The sequence below is a fragment of the Cnephaeus nilssonii genome (genome assembly GCF_951640355.1).
Source record: "Cnephaeus nilssonii genome assembly, chromosome: 6".
In the NCBI taxonomy this organism is placed as follows: domain Eukaryota; kingdom Metazoa; phylum Chordata; class Mammalia; order Chiroptera; family Vespertilionidae; genus Cnephaeus; species Cnephaeus nilssonii.
Window position 1 is genome coordinate 27,109,715 of NC_137077.1, and position 23,313 is coordinate 27,133,027.

Consider the following 23,313-nt stretch of genomic DNA (forward strand, 5'->3'; position numbering starts at 1 on the left):
AATGAACTTAGTGCTTTTGGAATATAAAAATTATTTTTTGTTATTAAAGAGATTATATTCTTACATGAAGTGGATTATAAAAATTTTAAAGTATTTTATATAACAGATAATAAATGAATGCTGAGTGACTAAATGGATGATTTAGCTTTGGTAAATATGTAGTTTATCAAACATTGAAAGATTGAATTCAGTTTATAAGTATTCTGGAAAGCCAGTGTTCAGTGCCTTGAAACCAAAAAATAAAATTTAACAATATGTCATAATCTTCAGAACTCTCCCAATTTTAAAATGTCTTTGTTTGGAAGAGGATTTATAAATAACGCATAAAAGGGAAAATACTTTACTTCTTTTCTTAAGCATTCATATCAAAATTCATTAAGATTTTTTATTATTTATTTTAAAATATACTACAAGGTCATAAACAGCATGGTACTGGCATAAAAACAGACAGAGATCAATGAAACAGAATTGAGAGCCCAGAAATAAACCCACACCTTTATGATCAATTCGTATTTTACAAAGGAGGCAAGAACATGCAATGCAGTAAAGACAGTCTATTCAATAAATGGTGTTGGTAAAATTTGACAGATATGTGCAAAAAAAAATAATAAAAGGAGACCACCTTCTTACTCCATACATAAGAATAAACTCAAAATGGATTAAAGACTTAAATGTTAGACTCAAAACCATAAAATTCATAGAAGAAAACATAGACAGTAAAGTCTCTGACATTTCTCATAGCAATATTTTTTCTGCTCTGTCTTGTCAGGCAAGGGAAATAAAAGAAAAATAAGCCAATGGGACTATATCGAATAGCAAGCTTTTGCACAGCAAAAGAAATCAACACAAAATGAAAAAAACAAAACAAACAAAAGCAAGCCACTGAGTGGGAGAACAGATTCGCCAATGATACATCTGATAAGGGGTTAATTTCTAAAATATAAAAAGAACTCGCACAACTCAACACCAGGAAGACAAACAATCCAATTAAAATATGGACAAAGGACTTGAATAGACCCTTCTACAAAGAGGACATACAGATGGTCAATAGACATATGAAAAGATGCTCAACATCACTAATCATCAGAGAGATGCAAATTAAAACCACAATGACCTTACACCTGTTAGAATGGCAATTATCAATAACTCAACAGACAAGTGTTGGCAAGGATGTGGAGAAATGGGAACTCTCATGCACTGTTAGTGTGAATGCAGACTGGTGCAGTCACTATGGAAAACATTACAAGGTGTCCTGAAAAATTAAAAATGTAACTGGCTATGACCCAGCAATTCCACGTCTGGGACTATATCTGAATAAACCCAAAACACTAAGAATATATGCACACCTATGTTCATTGCAGTGCTATTTACAATAGCCACGGTCAAGAAGCAGCCCAAGTGCCCATCAGTAGATGAGTAGAGTAAAAAGCAATGCACATTCACACAATGGAATATTACTTGGCAGTAAATAAAGAAGGAAGTCTTACCTTTTGGGAAAACATGGATGCACCTGGAAAGTATTATGCTAAGCGAAATAAGCCAGTCAGAGAAAGACAAATACCAAATAATTTCACTTACACATGGAATCTAATGAACAAAATAAACTAACAAACAAAATAGAAACAAGCTCATAGATAGAGAACAGACTGACAGCTGTCAGAGGGGAGGGGGTTTGTGGGGCTGGGTTAAAAAGGTGAAGGGATTAAGCAATAATAATAATAATAATAATAATAATAATAATAATAATAAATCTCACAGACGGATACAGCAGTATCATGATTATCAGAGGGAAAGGAGAGTGGAGGCAGGTAGGCGAGGGTACAGGGGTATAACTGGTTACAGAAACTTGACTTTGGGTGGACACACAATACAATATTCAGATGATGTATTATAGAACTATACACATGAAACCTATATAATTTTATTAACCAATGTCACCCCAAGAAATTCAATAAAAACTAAATAATAAAAATTGTATTTTCTTAGACTTTTTATCTTTGCCTGAGGCCTGGTTTGTACATAAGGAAGAGTTCAGTAGAAGTTATTTATATATATTACATACATTTACTTGTTAAGCTATTAATATAACCACATGGATATGTTTTTTGCTACAAATATAAGTGTCTATTGGTCACAGAGCAATTGTATAACCAGAGCAGGCTTCACGGGTGCACAAACAGAACATGTTCAGAGGGCCTTTGCTAGGTTTAATGCTCGGTTATCACCACCTTGAAAATTCTTAATTTTTGAACAAGGGGCCTCAAATTTTCACTTTGTACTGGGCCCCCTAAGTTATGCAGCCAGTTGTACATAGAATCTAAACAACCCTCCTAATTTTGAACAGATATTCTGGGAGTGCATGGCTAGACGGTCAATTTCTAAACAGCTGCCCATAAATAACAAACCTAGGGTCCTAGCTGTCTGCCAGGCTCCGCTTGCCCAGCTTAGCTGTCAGGAGCAGCACGGGGGTTAAAAGAGAAAGATTCGCCTAAGTGTCAATCCCTCCTGCTGGCTCAAGAGAACAAAGCTGGCAGGCAAAGTGAATCAGATAGCACACTGTGCACGCCCAGGCTTCAGAATAAAGCCGATAGGTCTAATTTCAGCTTTCCCAGCCTTGGTAGTGTCCCTTTAAGTTTACTAAGTCGGATATACCTGTAAGCAAGCAGTCTAATGTTTTTGTGATCTTGCTACTGTGAAAGTATTTAATAATAAGCCTCAGAAGTTGGGAGGTAAGAAGGAAATCTATGATGTCTAATGCCAAGGTGCTGTTCAATGTGTTGAAAGTTGATTAAATTTCCTTTTAACGCCCCTTGAAACTGACATTTCTCTGCCGTTTAAAATTTTTTCCCTCCAAACTATTTTTTATACCTGTGATTTAGAGTGATATAGAGCAAAGCAGTGGCTATGAATTGGCTCAAAATGATTTGAGGGGTAATGAGCAGGGATTGAAAAAAGTCATTTAAGGAAAGTAAAGCTAACTTTATCCTGCAACTGCATGCCAAGGCAGGGTCAAAGATTTGAGGCTGCTCAAATAGTGTCGTCCAACTTTTATCGGTTTGGAGTGATAACTAGGTTCCAGAATCCCATAGATTGATAAAAGGAAAATATATTTATATAGATTAGTGCTTTCTCAGCTATCAGTTGCAAAATTGCTTGCTATATTCATATGCTTCCATTTTAAAAGTTACATCTGTTTTAATAGAGCTAGTCTAAATTTGAAAATTGAGAAATATGGCATACTTGTGTATTTTATATCTCAAGTATCTGATTTTTAAAGAGGATTTTTTTTCATATGTATAGCTATCATAGGAAAATGTGGAAGACATACCTGAAACCCTGTATGTGATGCTAGTGATGTATTTGTTGACATGTATGATATAGAGCCTTACAATTATTATCCGAATGCTCAAATAATACTAAATAAAATACCTCATAGATGGAGTAATGCAATACCGTCTACAAATTGACTGTTAACTGTGACCAGTACAAAATCATGTATTTAGTATTAATTGTGTACATTGTTTTTGTCTACATTATTGCATTTTTGCCCACATCAATTAAAACACAGAAATTAACCAAGTCTTTCTTATAATAAGGGCCTGAAATATTAACTACCTATTTTCTTTGAGGTCCAGCCCAGTGGTTCTACCTTTTTCAACCCAACATGTCCTTTTTAGAATAGATGTTTTAAAATGCTATTCTGTGCAGGAAACAAAGGAAAATAAAAGAACAGAACATCCATGTGGACACTGGAATTAAAAAAAAAAAGGTAAGTACTAACAAACAGGTTTATTTTTTCATAATAGAAAGTGAGAAATGATCTTAATTTAGGTAAATATAGCCTCCCTCTAAAGTATAGAAGTATGATGTTCTCATAAAATAATCCTTTACATTAAAAATGGGATGGAATAATGTTGAAGGATCACACTGAGCATATAATTTACCTTGAATTCCCACCACATGTCAAGACATACAGTCAGACACTAATACTTGAACAGACCTTGGGAACCCTACCCCTTTGATAGGTGACAGGAGCTAGAGGATGGACTGAAATAAGAAAGTAATATTTCAAAAGCTTTAGTTATGTGTTAGAACTCTATGGGCAGTATCAGGATAAGAGTCAGAAACCTCTGGCCACACAAAGTAAGGAAATAAAACTAATATATAATCTTCAAAATGTTTCTAACCTGAACTATGTACATGCTTATCATCTTTATTAATGTACTAGAAGCCCGGTGAATAGATTCATGCACTGGTGGGGTCTCTCAGCCTGACCTGGGCCCTCTCGCAATCAGGGACCCCCGGGGGATGTGGGACGGCTGGTTGTGGCCCGATCCCCGCAGGCCAGGATGTAGTAGTGCGTGAAGTGGCAGGCAGCAGGGGAAGAGCCCAAGCCCAGGCTGGGCACCACGCCTGCTCATCCCAGCCCTGCTCTGCCTGCTGCCCTGCTGTGGTAGCACTACCGCTAGGCAGGAGAGGCTCACGCTTAAACTAAATTTTGCTGTGAACTCTGCATCTGGCATCCGTCAGTCAAGCATCTGCCCCCTGGTGGTCACTGTGCATCATAGCAACCAGTTGACCAGTTAGTTGTTTGGTCACTTAGGCTTTTATATATATAGACTAGAAGCCTGGTGTGTGAAAATTCATGCACTGGAGGGGGGGTCCCTCAGCCCGGCCTGCCCCCTCTCATAGTCCGGGAGCCCTCAGGGGCGGGAGGCGACCCGGCGATCAGGGGAAGGTGACGCCCCATCACATCCATAGTGCTGCCACTGCCGGCACCACAAGCCTCGGCCGGCCCTGGTTACCTGAGCCTCGGGCGGCCCTGGGTGGCTGGGCAGCCGCCATTGGCGGCTTGCCTGTGCCTCGGGTTGGTCCTCTGGGCAGCCCCCATCGGTGGCTTGCCTGCACATCAGGCCAGCCCTAGGCAGCTGGGGGGCTGAGGAGACTGGGTGCCACCATCTTGTGGCTGTGGGTGTCGCCATCTTTGAGGGCATGGCAGTCAATTAGCATATTCCCTCCTTATTGGCTTTGGGCGCCACCATCTTTGTGAGGGTGTGATGGTCAATTAGCATATTTTATTTTATTAGATAGGATTACCTGTACTTCATGTATTTATGCTCTTTATTAATAGTCTTATAATACAACTTAAAGAAACCTTAATTATTCTTTAATTTATGTTTATACGTGACAGCTACAATAGAAGAATGGCACAAATAAAGACTGTGATATCATGAGTGTCATCGCCATAGGTGACATCATTTACTAATATGGCAAATTAGTCTTGACAAAAATTTTAAACTAAATAAAGTAAAACCTTTCATAGGTTTTCACCATAGCTGTGTATCTGTAAAATCCAATCTATGTGAAAATTATGCACATGCCAAATGGTGACAAGTTGTAGGCTCAGGTAATCATAAACATATTTTTCCTATAGGAACTTCTGATGGTTTATTTACAATTTGAGAAAAGTGTAAAGCTATAAGGTTTCATTGTGTTTGTCTGTCCTCATGTCAAGGCTTGCAGCACATTGGTCTCCACTCATCAAATGCCTGTACTACCCCCTTGTGACATCATTGCGACAAAATCACCTTTACAAGTTTCCTAGTGGGAGGTACTACCTCCATCCAAAAAGCTAGGTTCCCATCTGTTTGTTTGTTTTTCATCGTTCTGTGATAAATAATGTACACATACTTTCTAGTTGATGTATTGACATTAGACTAAAATGTGATAACCATTTTTATATGGATTAATAGGGCAGTTGTTCATTTACGAAAAATCCAACTTCACTGCTAATGAAGGTAAGAAGTTTTAAGTTGGAAATTTTAATACTAATTTATACTACCAGAGGTAGCAGAGTTGTTGGTTAAAAAGTATCATTTCAAATTAGAGACCTGGCTCAATAATGTATTTTCTAGTTATGGGACCTAGTAAACAATATTTAACCTTTCTCATCTCTCATCACTTCATCTGAAAAGTGGAGATAATAATGGTTTATAGAGGCAATGTAGATTTTTAAAAACTTATTTAACAATTAACCAAATACATGTTAGCTATTGTTCTTGTTAGTATTATAAAAACACTTTTAGTTTTAGACTATATATTTCTTGACTTATTTATGAAACAAATAAATATCAGAGGATATTAAAATGGGTTAATGTCTATTAAAGCAGATAATTAAAAATATATAGGTAAATGTGCATCATAAAAATGTGTGAGATAGAAATAAACTATTTTTTCTATTAAAATAATACCATTTTTCTAATTGTTACAAACATTATACAGTAAAGTGTTTCATTTTCCCTTTAGTGTCATGATTTTGCTCTTCCCAATACTGGCTGAGAGATGCCAGAGCAACAGCCTCTGCTTTTGTCTCAGTGCCAGTTAGTGATTGCTCTCACAGTCATTGGTCATGTGCTTTTCAAGAGTAGGCAATACCTCAGTTTTCCTAGAGCCTTCCTAGTATTTTAAAATATTTTAGAGTTACATTGAACATGTTCTTTTCTGTTCTTTAACATGCCAAGTGTGTAAACCGAACTTAACCCAAAGTATTAATATTCCCAGGGTAAAGATGTGGGCACACATATAAGGTATGAATCTATGCTTGTCTTCCTTTGAACACACAGAATTTAAAGACATAGTACACAATACAGAGTCATTTGGAGAGTGAAAGTGAAGAAACCAAATGCATCTTCCCAGAGTGGTGACTTCAACAGACCCCTCTTCTGCCTTTAATCACTGCAAAGCAGTTGGGCTTCAGGTTGTTCCATATTTAAATGTTATGGGTTGGTAATATGGTTAGCAATGTATTCTTTTTAATAAAATCTATTACAATAACATTCAAGTATTGTGCCAGGGCCATTTATCTCTACAACTGTAATATGTATTTTAAAAACCCCATTCTTCTGATATGCCAATACCCCTCATAACCTGACCACTTCATATGATTAATGGTTAGGTTGAAAACAAATTAACCAGGTTAGCCTGAATTTTAATTTTTAAACCAATCTGTTTTTCCATAGACCGCTCTATTGGCAGTTTGGAGATTTTGCTACAAGATGGGGTTATTGAAAGGATTCTTGGTCTCTTTTTGACCAAGTGCCCAAATATCTGTTGGATCAGATGGCAGCTTTGTGGCCCTCACCCCATCACATTGCCCCAGGTGAAGGACGCGTGCACCATACCCAAACTTGTTCTGCTTTTCTCCTTAACTTTTGTTCTCCTCCCTCCCCAGACCCCCATTCCACTTTCCTTATCCTGCTTTACTTTTCGTTCCCGTTGCATTTTCACCACCTGGAAGCATGTATTAACTTATTCATGTTTATTGTCTGTTTCTTCAATAGAAAATAAGCTCTTCCAGGGTCATTGTTTTGGTCATTGCTCTCACCCGTGCCTGAGAAACAGAACATAGTACATATCTGTTGAAGGAACAAACAAAGCAAAGGCTTTCTTGGTTGCTATTAATGATTAATGTAATCAATGCCAAAATTCTTTTGTTGGTGTTGCTTCGATTGGTCATTGTAAAATTATACTTAAATAAAGAAGAGTCATCAACTTAGAGATTAACTGGAGGTAGGGGTTGGGGGGAGGGCAGCACCATTATGCTATTTTACCCTGAGTGCAAATCTGGGACCAAGAAATTTTAGGAGATTAATTGAGGACAACCTTCAGAAGCTTTCAACATACTCTTTTAGCATCCCAGAGAATGAAGACCTGGAACCCTGGAAAAGCAACGCATTCAACCTCTCATTTCCATCAGACAACTTTCTTAATAATATCAATCCTATTTATGACCAAAGACACCCCCTCCTAGGCTGCCTACAGATGTCCTGGGCAAGTTGGCATAGCGAAGAAGCAGTCCACCCGGCATTTCCAGAGTAGCTAAGGAACAGGAACCTGCAGTTGTTTTCCTCCTTGTAAGTGTGGCTATTAACGTATAGTCATTACAAACCTTCTGAGAACAAAGCAAATCATGGATTCTTCTAGTCCCCACAAGGTACCATTGGGAAGTTAATAAGCAAGCAGAGAACAGGAGTCATATATCTCAGGACATGGTATCTTACCAACTGCAACATACATTGTCAGAATCAACCGATACCTTTTCAAGGGTGACTGTATTTCTCCAGGGGTCATCATTGCATAAGCATTCATGCAATTTACTAGTTGTACCGGTTAATAATGCGGATTTTTTTTCAGTAGATGGACTTATACACATGTTGACATACTAGTACATATACTTGCATGCCGTGCTTAAAACTCCTTTTACATTCACATATGTCATGGGAAATGTATAATGAAATCTTACGGTGGCTGCAGTCAGGCCAGATAGTCAGGAAGTCTAGAAGCGGTAAGGGGGGGGAATGGTCAGTGGACCGGTGATCCCGCTTCTCTGTCTCCTTCCTCACATTAGAGAGTTCCGGTGTGAGGCAGAGAGCACAACTGGAAAGAAAGAGGATCAGAATTAATACTGCTCTTGAAAAGAGTGGTGTCTGCTAATGTGAATATATTGACCATTTAATTGGCTTAAGGCACCACACTAGGTCCCTTAAGAATTGTCTTTGAGATCCTAGATGGTACTGAAGTAGAATTCTGTCTCCATCTGGGGTGGTGGTGCCAGAATCTTTATACACATGAACTGCCTTTTATTCTTTCCATTGCCTTCTTCTTCCAAAGGATACCAGCACATACACTTAATTCAGAAGAGCATGCTTTGGTTTCAAATTCGTATTAAGGCTTAGAAAAGACTACTAGTATATAATTCTGAGGTTCATAATTTCCCTTGAAATAAGCTATAGGTTAATGTGTAAAAACCCCCTGCAAATTTTTCCCTTTGTTTAAATAATATCCTGTAATTCAAGCCAATATACTTTATAATAGCATGTTAAAAGCAAATAGGAAAGCAGTTTAGCTCTAAATTAAGGTTTCTCCATCAGCGTTTTACTCACTCTGGATATTTTCTGATACAAAGCTCTGGTCTCTCTTTTCGTGATGTTATTCTGCAGCAGCAAAGCAAGTAACCACAGCTTCATAATGCTAAGCACTCCGGTGGGAAACACAAACAGAGTGCATAAACCAAAGTATTCATTTCATGAGGTTTTATTAAAAGGCTTCACCTCTAAATTGAGCTGTCATACACTGTTGGGAAACTTTCTACCACAGTTTATTTTAACTATGTAAAACATTAAAGCAATGAAATTTCTTCAGCTTTTCATATAATGGGCATGACCTCTCTTACACACTCCAAGCAATCTATACCGCGTTTAATCAAATAGGCTGGAGAGTAAAATCAGGCCATATGTTTTCGCACTTTCCCCAATTTTCAGAAATGACCCCAACCTCACTAACATGCTGTAGATTTCCATGTATACCCAGCAAGCTCTTTGGCGTTCTTCCTGAGAAGCTATACCGCACGATTAAAAGATCTCCTCCAGACGAGAAGGACATGGGGTAATTTATAAATCATTCATTGGTGACACAGCTTCATACAGCATTTCAAGGAATTGCATTAACTGCTTTTGCAGTTTCCTCCAATGTTGCTTTCACTTGGCAGTGTCATAGGTCATTACCGATTTTTTCCCTATGTAAGCAATACCAACTTTCTATTAAAAGATACTAATTTCCACCATACTACAGTGTCTTTTGAAGTAGCGTGTATATTAAAGAAAATCAAGTTGCTTTGAAATATTAAAGGAATATATTTAACTAAAGGGTTTTCAGACGGGTTGTTTTTCTGTATTCCTGATGACAGACAGATTTGAGCCTACAAAGTCAATAGTAAATTTTATTAAAGTCATTATTTTCCTGTTACAGGCCTCGTGCTTTAAATAAACTACAGCTGACAATGCTGTCTTACATACTGTCATACTGTAAAATGTCCCCTCTTTATTACCGCAGGGACAACTCATTTAGAACTTTGAAAGTGTTTTCACGATGGAGTTGCTCATTTGCAGAGCTGGCCTATGGCTGTGTTTAAAGAATGTGGTTGATGCTTCTCTTTTCCTCTAAATATTCTAGAGAGAAAAAAAATAAACTTGCCAACACAACATTTTTAGGATAAAGATGAATGTCCCTTCTCCATGGATAACATATATTTCAATCTCTCCATATTACTGGGCTCTGACTATGTATGACATTATTTTTCACATTGTGTGTAAGCAAGGGCAAAGCACTTGACATCTACCTAAAATTAGGAATTTCAACTTTCCCACAGATTACATTCTTTAATGAATACCCAAGCTCCTTTGCATCATCTTCCTGATCAAAATAACCTTGATTATATGAATGTAAAATTACTAGAAATAAAATAATTATCCAGAAAACATTTTTAGGAAAATCAGAAGGAATATGCCCATTGTTTTGGACCTATGGCTTATTATTCCAAGTTATGCCCATTAACTCCCTTATAATCCACATGTTGTCTCACCATCCTTTAACATATATTGCAACATTTTAAAATGGATTTTCACCCACACCCTTATGAAGGAGAACAGAAAGGGCCAGAAGGAAAAACAACAATAACAACTTGCCTTTACGTTTGAAGTCAGATGCAATCAATGCCACTTAATCCACATGCATTCCTCGAACTCTTTTCCTATTTTAAGATGTTTCTATAAAGTATATCTGTACTGATCAGGACTATCCAATCCAGATAAAACTGTACACTACAGTCTTGAAGCTCAGTCAGAATTACTAGCCTCTCCTTTCTTCTCTTTGGAGAAAACACCTGAGCAGGAGAGGCCAGATGCATCGTCAACTGTCTGCACGGACATAATTGGTCCTCTTCTCTCCCCTCCAAATCTGCCAGCGTTTTATTTCAGCTTATGCTGCATTCAGACCCAGAAGAAAAATGAGAAGATATATGTAAACCCCTGTCCTAGACTAATAAAGGCTTGATCAATGGCATGTCTTTGATTTCAAATCGAGGTCTCTCCTGTTGGATCTTTAGACAGCAATCTTTGCCGCCAGTCTGTGCCTACATTCCGAGAATGTTGGTATCTATTTCTGTGGCCTTTCTGACCAAGTGAAATAGAATGGAAACCATACACTGTTCTCCCTTTAAAATGGAAAATAATTCATGAAAATGAGTAGCTAATTAAGTTCCATCCCTCTGAAAGGATAAATACTATTTCGTTAAAAAACATTTTTAATTTTTTCCTGGTTTATTTTTTTATTATCATACTATAACTAAGCTATGTTTAGATGTTTTGTACATAAATAGCTCTCACTTCCCACTACACATACACATATTCCACATACACACACAACTCATGACCTAGTCAATAACTATAACAACCATGAATTTCCCCACAGTTCATAATCCCAGCTAAACCGCAATCATTGGAGTTCCTTTTACCACATGGTGTGAACTTAGATGGTATCAAAATGCCTGATTTGTGATGTGTGTGTTACCGTTCAGTTAAAAGTGCTTTCCCTATTTTTTCTTATCAATGGAAAACTTTAAAGATATTTAAAAGCAATGCCTTTAAACCTTCTGGCTGCCATAAGGCAAAAAAGGCAGGTGGCTATATGAAAGTGGTAGAATGCATTTAAGGGACATCATTCATAGGGAAAAGGAGTAACATTGCTTAGAGCCCATTTTACACTTTCTCCCGGGAAGAATGTGTTTTGGGGGGATGTGGGATTCTTTCCATTTGCCCAGTGCGAACATTAGCTGCTTTATAGAGCAATGTTGTTATTTTTAAGGAAATGGAAAAATGAAACATTAGAAAACCTTAGCAATAAGGAGATCCGAGTCCAGCGACAATAAAAGAGACCAGAAGTCTCAACTTAAAGCCACAAATTACTTAAATAAAATAAAAAAAAAGATTAAAATGCTTTACCATTAGGCAACCTTTTTGAGAAGCAGAGAAGGAACCTAATGCTCATGAAAGAAGACTAATTAAGGAAAAGGAGAGAAATAGATTATGTTTGCTACTCCAAAGAGGTTATATAGTGTGACTCAGGCATAATTGTTAATGGGGAGACAATACTCCGATGTTCAGAGAAAATAAAAAATTATAAATGTTGTGAATATGAGTTACTCAGCCAAGTCTCTAAAACCTGTTGCAGTAAGAAGTTAGGTTCAGAATAAACAATACAGTTGGTCTCTCTGTAACCTGTGCCATCTCCATTTGGGCTCCTTTATGGGAAGTAACTAACGTGCCTTTCTTCTTCCCATCTCTCTTGAATTCAGCAGCTGCTGAGAACCTGCAAAAGTCCAGGTGTCATCCAGGTGAAGCTATTAGAGTTTTTCTCATTAGAGGCAAAAATTCCTGAAGTGTGTCACTTCAAAACAGAAACTTCTTATATTTAAGGCTGTAGTTGAAATTGCTATGCAGATATTATGATAGTACTAGAGGCCTGGTGCAAGAAATTTGTGCATGGGGCAGGGGTCCCCTCAGCCCAGCCTGCACCCTCTCCAATCTGGGACCCCTCAGGGGATAACTGGCAGTCGGAATCCCTCTCACAATCCGGGACCACTGGCTCCTAACTGCTCACCTGCCTGCCTTGTCAGATCGCCCTTAACTGCCCCCCCTGCTGGCCTCGTCACCCCCAACTGCCCCTCTGCTGGCCTGGTCACCCCTCACTGTCCCCCTCTGCCAGCCTGGTCACCCCTCACTGTCCCCCCCTGCCGGCCTGGCCACCCCCAACTTCTTCAACTCCCCCATGGGACTGGTCACCCCACATAGCCTGCTGCTCGGTCGTTTGGTCGCCCCTCACTAACCCCCCTGACAGCCTAGTCGCCCCTTGCAGCCTGTTTGGTTGTCCATTGGGTTGCGATGGTCACTTAGGCTTTTATATATAAAGATAAGTATTAAAGTGGAAGATAATTAAACAGAAAAGAAAAACAGAAAAATAATAGAGAAAATCAATGAAACCAAAAGCTGAATTGAGAAGATCAATAAAAGTAATAAACCTATAACCATACTGATGATAAGTAAATGAGAGCAGACACAAATATTTAATATTAGGAGTGAAAGAGGTGAAACCAATGCAGATTCTACATAAATTAAAAGGATGATTGGGAAATAATTAGAACAACTTTATGCCAACAAATGTGACAACATAAATAAAATAGACAATTCCTTGAAGAATAATGTCAAATCTCACTAAAATAAATGAATAAAATAAAAAACCATACATCTACTAAAAAGTTTAAATTATATTTAAAAACATTACCCCAAAAAAGTTTTAGGCCTAAAACAAAGAGATTACAGAAGAAAAAGCGTAGAGCAATATCTTTATGAGCATAGAATATTCTAAACACAGTTTTAGTAAACCAACTTCAACATTACTTAAAAAGATAAATACCTCCTGACCAAATGGGTTTTATTCCAGGAATGATTTAACACTTGAAAATAATCAACACAGATCAATGTAATTCACTACGTGATAGATTAATAGATTTTTTAAAAAAAATCTGATTGCCATCTCAACAAATGCAAATAAAGTATTTGACAAACTAGAGGAAAATTGAAAAAATATGTGCAAGATCTGAACACTGAGAACTATAAAACACTGCTGACAGAAATTAAAGACAAATAATTGGAAAAATATATCATATTCATGGGTCAGAAGACACAATATTGTTAAGATTCTAATTGATCTGTTGAATCAATACCCAATCAAAATGCAACCAAGTGTCTTTGCAGAAGTCGACAAACTGATTTTAATGTTTAAATGGCAATAAAAATGATATCAAATAGTGCAAACAAATTTGAAAAAGAAAACCAAATTGGAAGCCTAACTTTATTTGATTTCAAGGCTTTTTATAAAGCTACCAAAATTGAGACATCATTATAGTGATATAATGATAAATAGATCAATGAAACAGAATAGGGAATCTATTAATAGACACACACATAAGATGAGCTCATTTTATGACAGAGATACCAAGGTAATTCAGCAAATTGGTACTAAGACAAATGGTACTAAAACTATTAGGTATCCATATGCAAAAACATTCACTAAAACTGATAACTAATATGATATACAAAAATTAACTAAAAAAACAATTATGAAGCAAAATATAAAACCTAAAACTGCAAAATTTTTTAGAAGAAAATGAGAATATTTTGTATTAGGCAAATATTTCTTAATTATGTCAACACAAGCACAATACATTGAAGAAAAATTATGATAAACTGGACTTTATCACAATGAAAAAGACCTGTTCTTTGAAAGACACTGTTAAAAGACTGAAAAGATAAGCCAGAGATTGGGGGAGAATACTTGGAAAACACCTATCTGATAAAGAACATGTATCTAGAACTTTTCTCTAGTTGTAAGTGAGAGAACTCTTACTACTCAATAATAAGAATATAAATAACCCAAAAGTTAGAACAAGATAGAATGCTTTACGGAATGAATATTACTACATACATTAGAATGACTAACATTAAAAAGACTGACCATACCAAGAGTTAATGAGGCTATGAAGCAACTGGAATTCTCATTCATTGCTGATGAAAGTGTAAAATGTTATAATCACAGTGAAAACCAGTTGACATTTTATTAAAAAGTTAAACATGTCATTTGTATGAACCAGTAATTCTACTGCTGGAGAAATAAAAACCTATGTCCAAACAGGAATGTTCCTGGCAGCTTTATTTATAACTCGAGGCCCAGTGCACGAAATTCATGCATGGGGGTGTGTGTCCCTCAGCCCAGCCTGCACCCTCTCCAATCTAGGACGCCTCGAGGGATGTCTGACTGCCCGTTTAGGCCTGATCCAGGTAGGCAGTCAGACATCCCTCTCACAATTCAGGACTGCTGGCTCCCAACTGCTCGCCTGCCTGCCTTCCTGATTGCCCCTAACCGCTTCTGCCTGCCAGCCTGATCACCCCCTAACCACTCTTCTGCTGGCCTGATTGATGCCTAACTGCTCCCCTGCCAGCCTGTTTGCCCCTAACTGCCCTCCCCTGCAGGCCTGGTCCCCCGCAACTGCGTTCCCCTGCAGGCCCGGTTGCCCCCAACTTATATTACAAGAAAACCAATAGAGAAAAGTTTAATTCATAAAAAAGTAAGGCAAAGATAGGATTTCAAAGTACAACTTTATTATGCTACCTAGAGAGTAGTTCAGCATATAGAGATTTCTGAACACATAAATCTGTATCTCTTTACTGTTTTCATTTTCCCATTTCCTCTAGTAAGTCTTCTAGAGTCAAGGATTATCACTAGTCTATTATTAGTATCAGCTCTTCCCTTCAATGAATGTTGCCTTTTCCTGTTGCTCAACCCTAGTATCTGCTCTTTTCATTACTATACAAGTGGCTTCCAATTATTTGATGCTCTCACCTTGGGAACTATCCACCCATGTCTGTGTCTCTTTCTTTCTATTTCAAATGCACATCTTCTATTTATATTTGAAGTTTCAACTGTAATTACTTAATTTTTTGGTAGTGTACATTGATGGGCATAACCTAAATCCATTGTATGTATCGATTCTTCCCAAATCACCTACAGTTCCTATCTGTCCTTTGAAGATGTATTTTAGTTTTTAAAATATATTTTTTATTCATTTCAGAGAGAAAGGGAGAGGGAGAGAGAAATAGAAACATCAATGATGAGGGAGAATCATTGATTGGCTGCCTTCTGCACTCCCCACACTAGGGATTGAACTAACAAGCTGGGCATGTGTCCTGACCAGGAATCAAACCTTCACCTCCTGGTTCATAGGTTGATGCTCAACCACTGAACCATGCTGGCTGGACTGAAGATGTATTTTAAAGATGTATTTAGATGTCTCCCAATGTAAATGGAGCATGAGGATGGTTAACAATAAAAGTCTAAATTGTTATGTAGAGAAACACTAGCACTCTTTTCTGCAATTATCATAAGTCATTTTCCCTAGGAAAAATCTTAGAAAATATTTTGCTTTTACCGATTAGCTAAATCCTCCAAAGGAGGCAAACTGGTTTATAAATGTAGAAATAACTTCATTTCATTAGAGTACAATATGATATATGGCACCCTAGCAAATACTAAAAGCTCTAGTGAATTCTCTTCTTTACTTGCATCCTGCAAGTGCTGATGAAAGACATCAATTTGATGAGAAGTTATTCTATGTAACTTAGTTTACATTTGGTTTGAAATAATAATATAAAAAGTTTTGTCTACATATCTCTTAGCATTTTAGAGGTGGACATATGATTGGTGATTGGCTATTTCTAATCTCAAGTGGTAAATTTGAGTAAGAACTGCATTAATGAGTTTATCTAAAAATGACCACTAAGTGAGGAATATATGCACACATTCCCATAGTAATTTCTTCCTATTTATCATCTGGACATTTCCATCCTGGTCTAAGTATCATCCCAGAGTTGTACCATGCAATCTAGTTATTATAATTTTGAAATTAATTAAACCCAGCAAGCAAAACCACTCCCTAGATGCCATTCATGGAAAGTTTGTTTTAAGCTGCTTTTGTATTTGTATATTGGTATTCTAATACTAACATTCAATTTACTGGTTCTCTTCGATTCCTGGTTTATTTCAAATGCAAGAGAAAAAAAGTCTCAAATCAAGAAAAAAATTATGCAACAATGATCTCAAAAGGTACTAAATACAAATTGAAAGAGTTTAGTACACTACTCAATAATAACATTGTCCTAAATAAACCAGTATGAATGATGGAAGATTATTAAGTTGTCATCTTAACACGTACAATGCTAATTTTCAAAATCTACTGAGACAAGTTTTAAATTAGCAATTTTTTTTTACCATTACCAAAGTTTAAGTGATAATTACTACCTTCAAAATGTTTACATTCAAATGTGGTCTATACAAAGTTGAAATGCATCATTGATGACCAATATGTTAAAACTAGTGACCCAGTGCACAGATTCATGCACATTGAAAGGAAATTAATTAGAAGGTGGCCAGCAGGGCAGGACTGGGTGAGACAGGCCGGACATGCCCTGGGGTCAACCTCCTTTGATCCCTCCCTGGTGTCTACAGAGTGAGCAGACTCCCTCCCAGCAGGTGAGGTCCCTTGGCCTGGCCTGCGGGGATCAGGCCAAAACCGGCTCTCCAACATCCCCCGAGGGATCCCAGAATGTGAGAGGGCACTCTGCCAAGTTGCTGTCGACCAGGGTGTGAAAGACAAACACAAGTGTGCGGTAAACCAGATTCGGGGCCGACAGTGCCCCAGCAACAGCATAACCCATGGCTGAAGGTGGAATTGCGTGGCCCCGGGAGGAATCAGGTTCCCTCCTCTCTGGTTTTGGGGTGCGTCACCTGAGAACCGCCACTGCCAAGTCACTGCAGCTCAGCAGCTCCTGTGTTGAGCGTCTGCCCCCTGGTGGTCAGTGCATGTTATAGCAATTGGTCGGATGGGCCGAGGGACACTTACCATATTAGCCTTAAATATATAGAGAGTAGAGGCCCAGTGCATGAAATTCATGCACGGGGGGTGGGGGGGTCTCCTCAGCCCGGCCTGCACCCTCTCCAATCTAAGACCACTTGGGGGATATCTGACTGCCGGTTTAGACCCAATCCCGAGGATCGGGCCTAAACCAATAGTCAGACATCCCTCTCACAATCTGGGACTGCTGGCTCCTAACCACTTGCCTGCCAGCCTGCCTGGTCACTCCTAATTGGCCCCCCGCCAGCCTGATTACACCTAACCGTCTCTGCCTGCCAGCCTGATTGCCCCTAATAGCCGCCCCCCGCCAGCCTGGTCACCCCTCACTGCCTCTGTGTGCTGGCCTGATCACCCCTAACTGCCCCCCTGCTGGACTGGTAGCCCCTAACTGCCCCCTCCATGCCAACCTGGTCTCTCATAACTGCCCCCTCCCCCGCCAGCCTGGTCACCCCTTACTGCCCCCCCTGCCAGCCTGGTTGCCCTCAATTGCCCCCCGCTGGCCTGGTCACCCCATGCAGCCTGTTTGTTCAGTCATTTGATCATCCCTCACTAACCCCCTGCCGGCCTGGTCGCCCCATGCAGCCTGCTTGTTCAGTTGTTTGGTTGTCCCTCGCTAACCCCCCCTGCTGGCCTGGCAGCCATCTTGTGAGGGTCTGACAATCAATTTGCATTTACCTCTTTATTATATAGGATAAGCTACTAGGTTGGTGGGTATAGGGAGGCAAAAGAGGGTAAAGGAAGAATAAATGGTGATGGAAGGAGATTTGACTTGGGTAGTGAACACACAATAAAATATTCAGATGATGTATTATACAATTATACAACTGAAAACTATATAATTTTTATTAACCAATGTCACCTCAATAAATTTAATAAAATGTTTTAAAAATAAGAGTAAAAAAATGTCTAAACCAAAAAAAAAAATAAGCTACTAGGTTAACTAATTCTTGTGAATGCCTCAGATTATAAGCTTTTCTGTTACCTTTGCATACATTTAAAACTGAGGTAATTTTAGTATTTTATCTAAGTTTGTAGCTCTTCCTTCGTCATCCTTACATTTTGACCTGTATATATCTGCACACTTACAATTTTACAAATGAATACTTTAATGTATCACATATAGACCAGATAAGTCTCAATGTAAGCTTGTGTCACTTCAAAATCATCAGTTTGTAGGCTAATAAGTACAAATGAAATATGTTGGCTATTTTTTATGATATTGAATTCTATTTAAGGCACTTAAATTTTATGGTATTTTTTGATGGATTAATTATAAAATTGCTTTAAATACTTCTGTGTCAGTATGTTTTAATTAGTTAGGCCAACTTCACTTTTGATCTCTTTTGTCAATATAAAGGCAGGGATAATTAATATGTGTTTTTTTCAGCCTCCCTACAAGTAGAAGTAATCATGTTACCTAGTTTTAGACAATGAGACATATACAGAGATATTTTTTAAAGTTTCCTAATAAAAGGGACAGATCTTGCTGCTTCATACTTTTTTTCCTGCCTTGATTTGTATTGTGCATGGAGCTGCAGCAACCATCTTGTCATTATGAGGCTAGGCAACAAAATGGGCATGAAAACTCAATGTGCTAAGGAAGGTAGAACAGAAAGATATGAAGATCCTGGGTCAGACACGGCACCAATGAGTAGATACACCTCAACTTGCTCTAGCAGACTCTTGCAATGTGTGAGATAATTAAACATTTAAGCTTTGTTTTGGTTGGCTTTTCTAATAATTTGAGTAATAATATTCTTAATGCCACTGTTCTCTCCCTCTCTCTTTTTTTAAGTAGAGAAACTTCTATTCAGATAACTCTTCTTCAATAGGGTGAGTACAGTAGTCATACACAGGTGTTTTAACATAGGTCATAGAATGATTTATTAGTCAAGAATCTGCTTGTTCTGTTAGTTTGAAGTATATATTTGATAAGTGAAAAAGCAAAGGGTTATTTGAGGTGTTAGTTGGGAAGGCACATTATTACAAAGAAGAAAATCATTAGCATAATTAAAAATACAATTGGTGAGAAAATAACGAATGTGTTCAAAGGTTATTGAATAAAAGTTTAATATCAAATATAGCTATTAAAGGACAAATAGGAATCATCAAAGAAAAAAATGAGTAGTTTAAGAAAAACATTATTTTGTGTGTTTGACCAGAGGTTTAGTATCAATGTTGGGTACTTAATTTAATTCAATTCAGAAATAAGGTTTTGAATTTGCTTGAGAATGTGGTGAAAATGTTGCTCCTGGATATTTGTTAGAGGTGAAGGATGATTCACAAATTCAAAGCCCATTTGAATGTTGATTATGTCAAAACATGGCAGGTATGGAAGCTGAAAAACTGTTTATTTCACCCTTTAAATGATAAAAGACAATGGATGTGAATTATATACCATTCTCTTATCCTAATTCATTAAATTTATGTGTGCTCACAGGAACTTTAGTTGTCCTCTTGGATCATTAGAATAGAATCAGACCTTAGGAATCATCATAATGTGAGCTTGCAAGTTTAGGTACCGCTGATAAAATTCTGACTCTCTGAACTTCAAATGAGAATAGTGTTGAAGTCTGTTTATTTCTCTAATCTACAGGGAAGAGTTCATTGTGGCTGATTTGCCTGGATCTAGCCACAGAAATGACCTAATTACAGCTATTGTAACATTTGGTAGAATCCCTGCTAATTGAAGATTGACCGATACTTCACATTAATGTCTGGCAACTAAAAAAGTAAATAGATATTAATGTCTGTGAGCAGTGAAAACAGGTTAAGAGGTGAGGTGAATGTAAGGATAGATTTGCATACATTGAAGAAGGTATAAAGGTAATAATAGCATCTGAGTTGTGTTAACTACCCATCATGAGCATGTTTCAAACTGGTACAGATTCACCTGTCTTAAAATTCCAAGCATTACATGCATGTTCAGTGAATCTTGATTGTCTTCATGGTCATCTGGATGAGGCTAAGGGGGAACAAAGAAGCCAACACCTCAAAGTGGATATCAGTGGTAAAATCCTAGTCCATAAATGTGACTTTTAGTTTTGCCTAGATGTGTTCTTACTTTCCAGATTCTAAATTAGGAAAATTATTCATTTTAGGTATTGCGGAATCATGGGAATCTAACAATGCCTCCCAAATCACACCTTTCCTTACTAGAGAAAGTTTGGTATATGGGATTTACTGTTTATACAATTTCCCCATCTTAAGAATTTCAATTCCTATATCTATAAACTGACATTTACTTCTGTTGATGATAATTAGAAAATGAGGAAAGATTGGAATCAAGATAAAATCAATAAAGCAAATAGCCAAATAGAACAAGACTTTTAGAAATCGAGTCTTGGTACTAAGATGGTCATAGGAGAGGATACACATGTACTAGTATTGCTATATAAATTAAGTAGGCGGAATTGAGATGTTTAAGAAAGCTTGAGAGAGGCCCGGCTGGTGTAGCTCAGTGGTTGGGCTTCGACCTAGGAACCAAGAGATCACCAGTTCAATTCCCAGTCAGGGCACATGCTTGGGTGTTGGGCTCTATCCCCAGTGAGTGATGTGCAGGAGGCAGCAGATTGATGATGTTCCTCTCTCATCGATGCTTCTATCTCTCTATTCCTCTCGCTCTCTCTCTAAAAATCAAGAAAAACATATTTAAAAAAATAAAATGACACATTTGACTACTACTTTCCACATGTCATAAAGGCAATTTCTTAAAAACACACACTCACATACAAAAACAAAGCTTGATAGAATGTGCTTTGTCCTAGGGTCACTCAGGTAAGACAAGCACTTTGTGTTTGAGGAGAGCGAGAGAACTGAGAAATCTGAAATAGGGAGTGGAGCCTCTCTGTATCGAGGATTCCAGTAGGATACAGGAAGCATGGCCTTTTAACTCTAAAATCACAGAATCTTTAAATATTGATGAAGACAAAAATGGGGAAATTGCTGTTATAAAAATTATCTGTAGCAAAACCAACAATTTATCAGTATATTGTTGAAATAGAAATGGGATAAGATATTAAAGTGAATTTGGTCACCAAAGGGTGGTAAATTAAAATCGATTACACAGTATTTATTAATATTAATTTAAGATATATGGATTTATATTTGGGAATTAATAGTCTACTCAGTGTATTTTCTTTAGTGTGCTATATTAGTGAATATAGACTTTCATTTATAATTTAAATATTTACAGATTTTCATAGGTATATTCAGGATCTTTAATCTTCTAATCTTATTTTTCCAATAGGGTACTAAGTTCCTCATTTGAAAATATCCTATTAAAAGATTGTTAGAAATTCAGTTCTTAGGGTTGAGAAAGAATTGATATGATCAACTTTGAAGCATCATATATCCATATTAAAAATTAAGTAAGTATTGATATATATAAACATATATTTTTTGTATTATTTACTGCTCTGGATTATCTGATTTTTAAAACATTAGTTCAAAAAGAAAAAAACTGAGCATGCTAAGGCTGACCTATACATGACACTTCCGAGTGGGGATTTTAATATCAAGAGCTATTCTGCTTAAGTCTTCTATGATCATTCTACTTAGGCTAGAACCTGTTTGCTCAATCAGTAGATAGAGCATTAAGTGGCCTTTAAAAAAAAAGGCCAGATTTTGTTTGGGTGAGGAGAGGGGTAAAAGAAGACAGGGCTTAATTAACCAGACTGACAGGCTCCATAGATCTCTCGAGTGTTTAAATTAAGGATTGCAAGTTCTTGAAACTTGACAAGGCAGGCAGGATCGTCACGGCTGCTGTCGGAGGCAGAGGTAAGTACAGATTAGGCCTATCCTATCTCTATCATAAGCGTTTTGCCAGGATCTAAGAACTTCACACTGCGAGCAGACTTGGAGGGTTTCTTTATTATTAGAAAATTAAAGCCATAATTAAATTCTCACTGTTTTCAAATAAAGGTTGTTCATCTAGCAATAAATATGTATTATTGGGCAGAATAGCCTCATCGTTGTAGTAGATGGAAACACACGCACGCACACACACACACACACACACACACACACACATATTCCTTTATTAAAAAGAAATACTCGTTTGTACTGCATCCTGGCTCTCAGGTTGAATGTATTCGCATCATAGATGGATGTGCATAGCATCACTGGATGAGGTGCTCAGGGGCTGTGAATGTTATTAGCTCCCACCCACCTGGTCAGAGCTTTCCTGTGGAATGAGATGTGTCCTTCCTGGTATTTATTTGCTCTATGTGCATATATTCACAAGCATAAATATGTACATATGCTTGGAGCATGTTCCACTACATTCGACATCTGGCAAGTCTCCATTATGAGACGTTTGATGCTTCCAACGAGTAATAAAATGAAATTACAAGAAGGAGGTGAGGGTGGGGAGGAAATAATGCAAACGATGGCCCACGAATCTCTTTCTTTGAATTAGGCAAGTATCAAGTGTATACGTTGTATAAAACATCGAATTCTAATCATTAAGCAGCTCCTGGTCACATGCTGACTTCTGGAGGATCAAAGGCATTTGGGTATTAGAAAGACACCTTTCAGATACTTGCGTGTCGATACCTCCTCGCAGAGGAAGCTTTTTCCATGCTGACGTTAAACAATGGCCTGCCTAAGCACATTAAATAGTTGGTGGTGTTTGCAGAATGGACACATACTTTATTCTTAAAAAGAAAAAAAAATTTGATTTTCAAGAGGAAACATATTTTGGCTTTCTCTGTCACCTGGCTGAAGAATAAAAAAAAAAAAAAAAAAAGGAAGAGGAAAAAAAAAGTTACTGTGTGCAGTTAATATCGAACAGCAGCCATCTCCAGATGATCCCTGCTGCATCCAATTTCTGCCAAAATGCTTTCTGTTAAACCTCCATCAAACAGACACACGGCGCACAAAAGAAAACCTCATCACCAAGGGAAACTAATCCACCGGTGCGCAATGTAAGCCTGTCAACTTTTTATTAT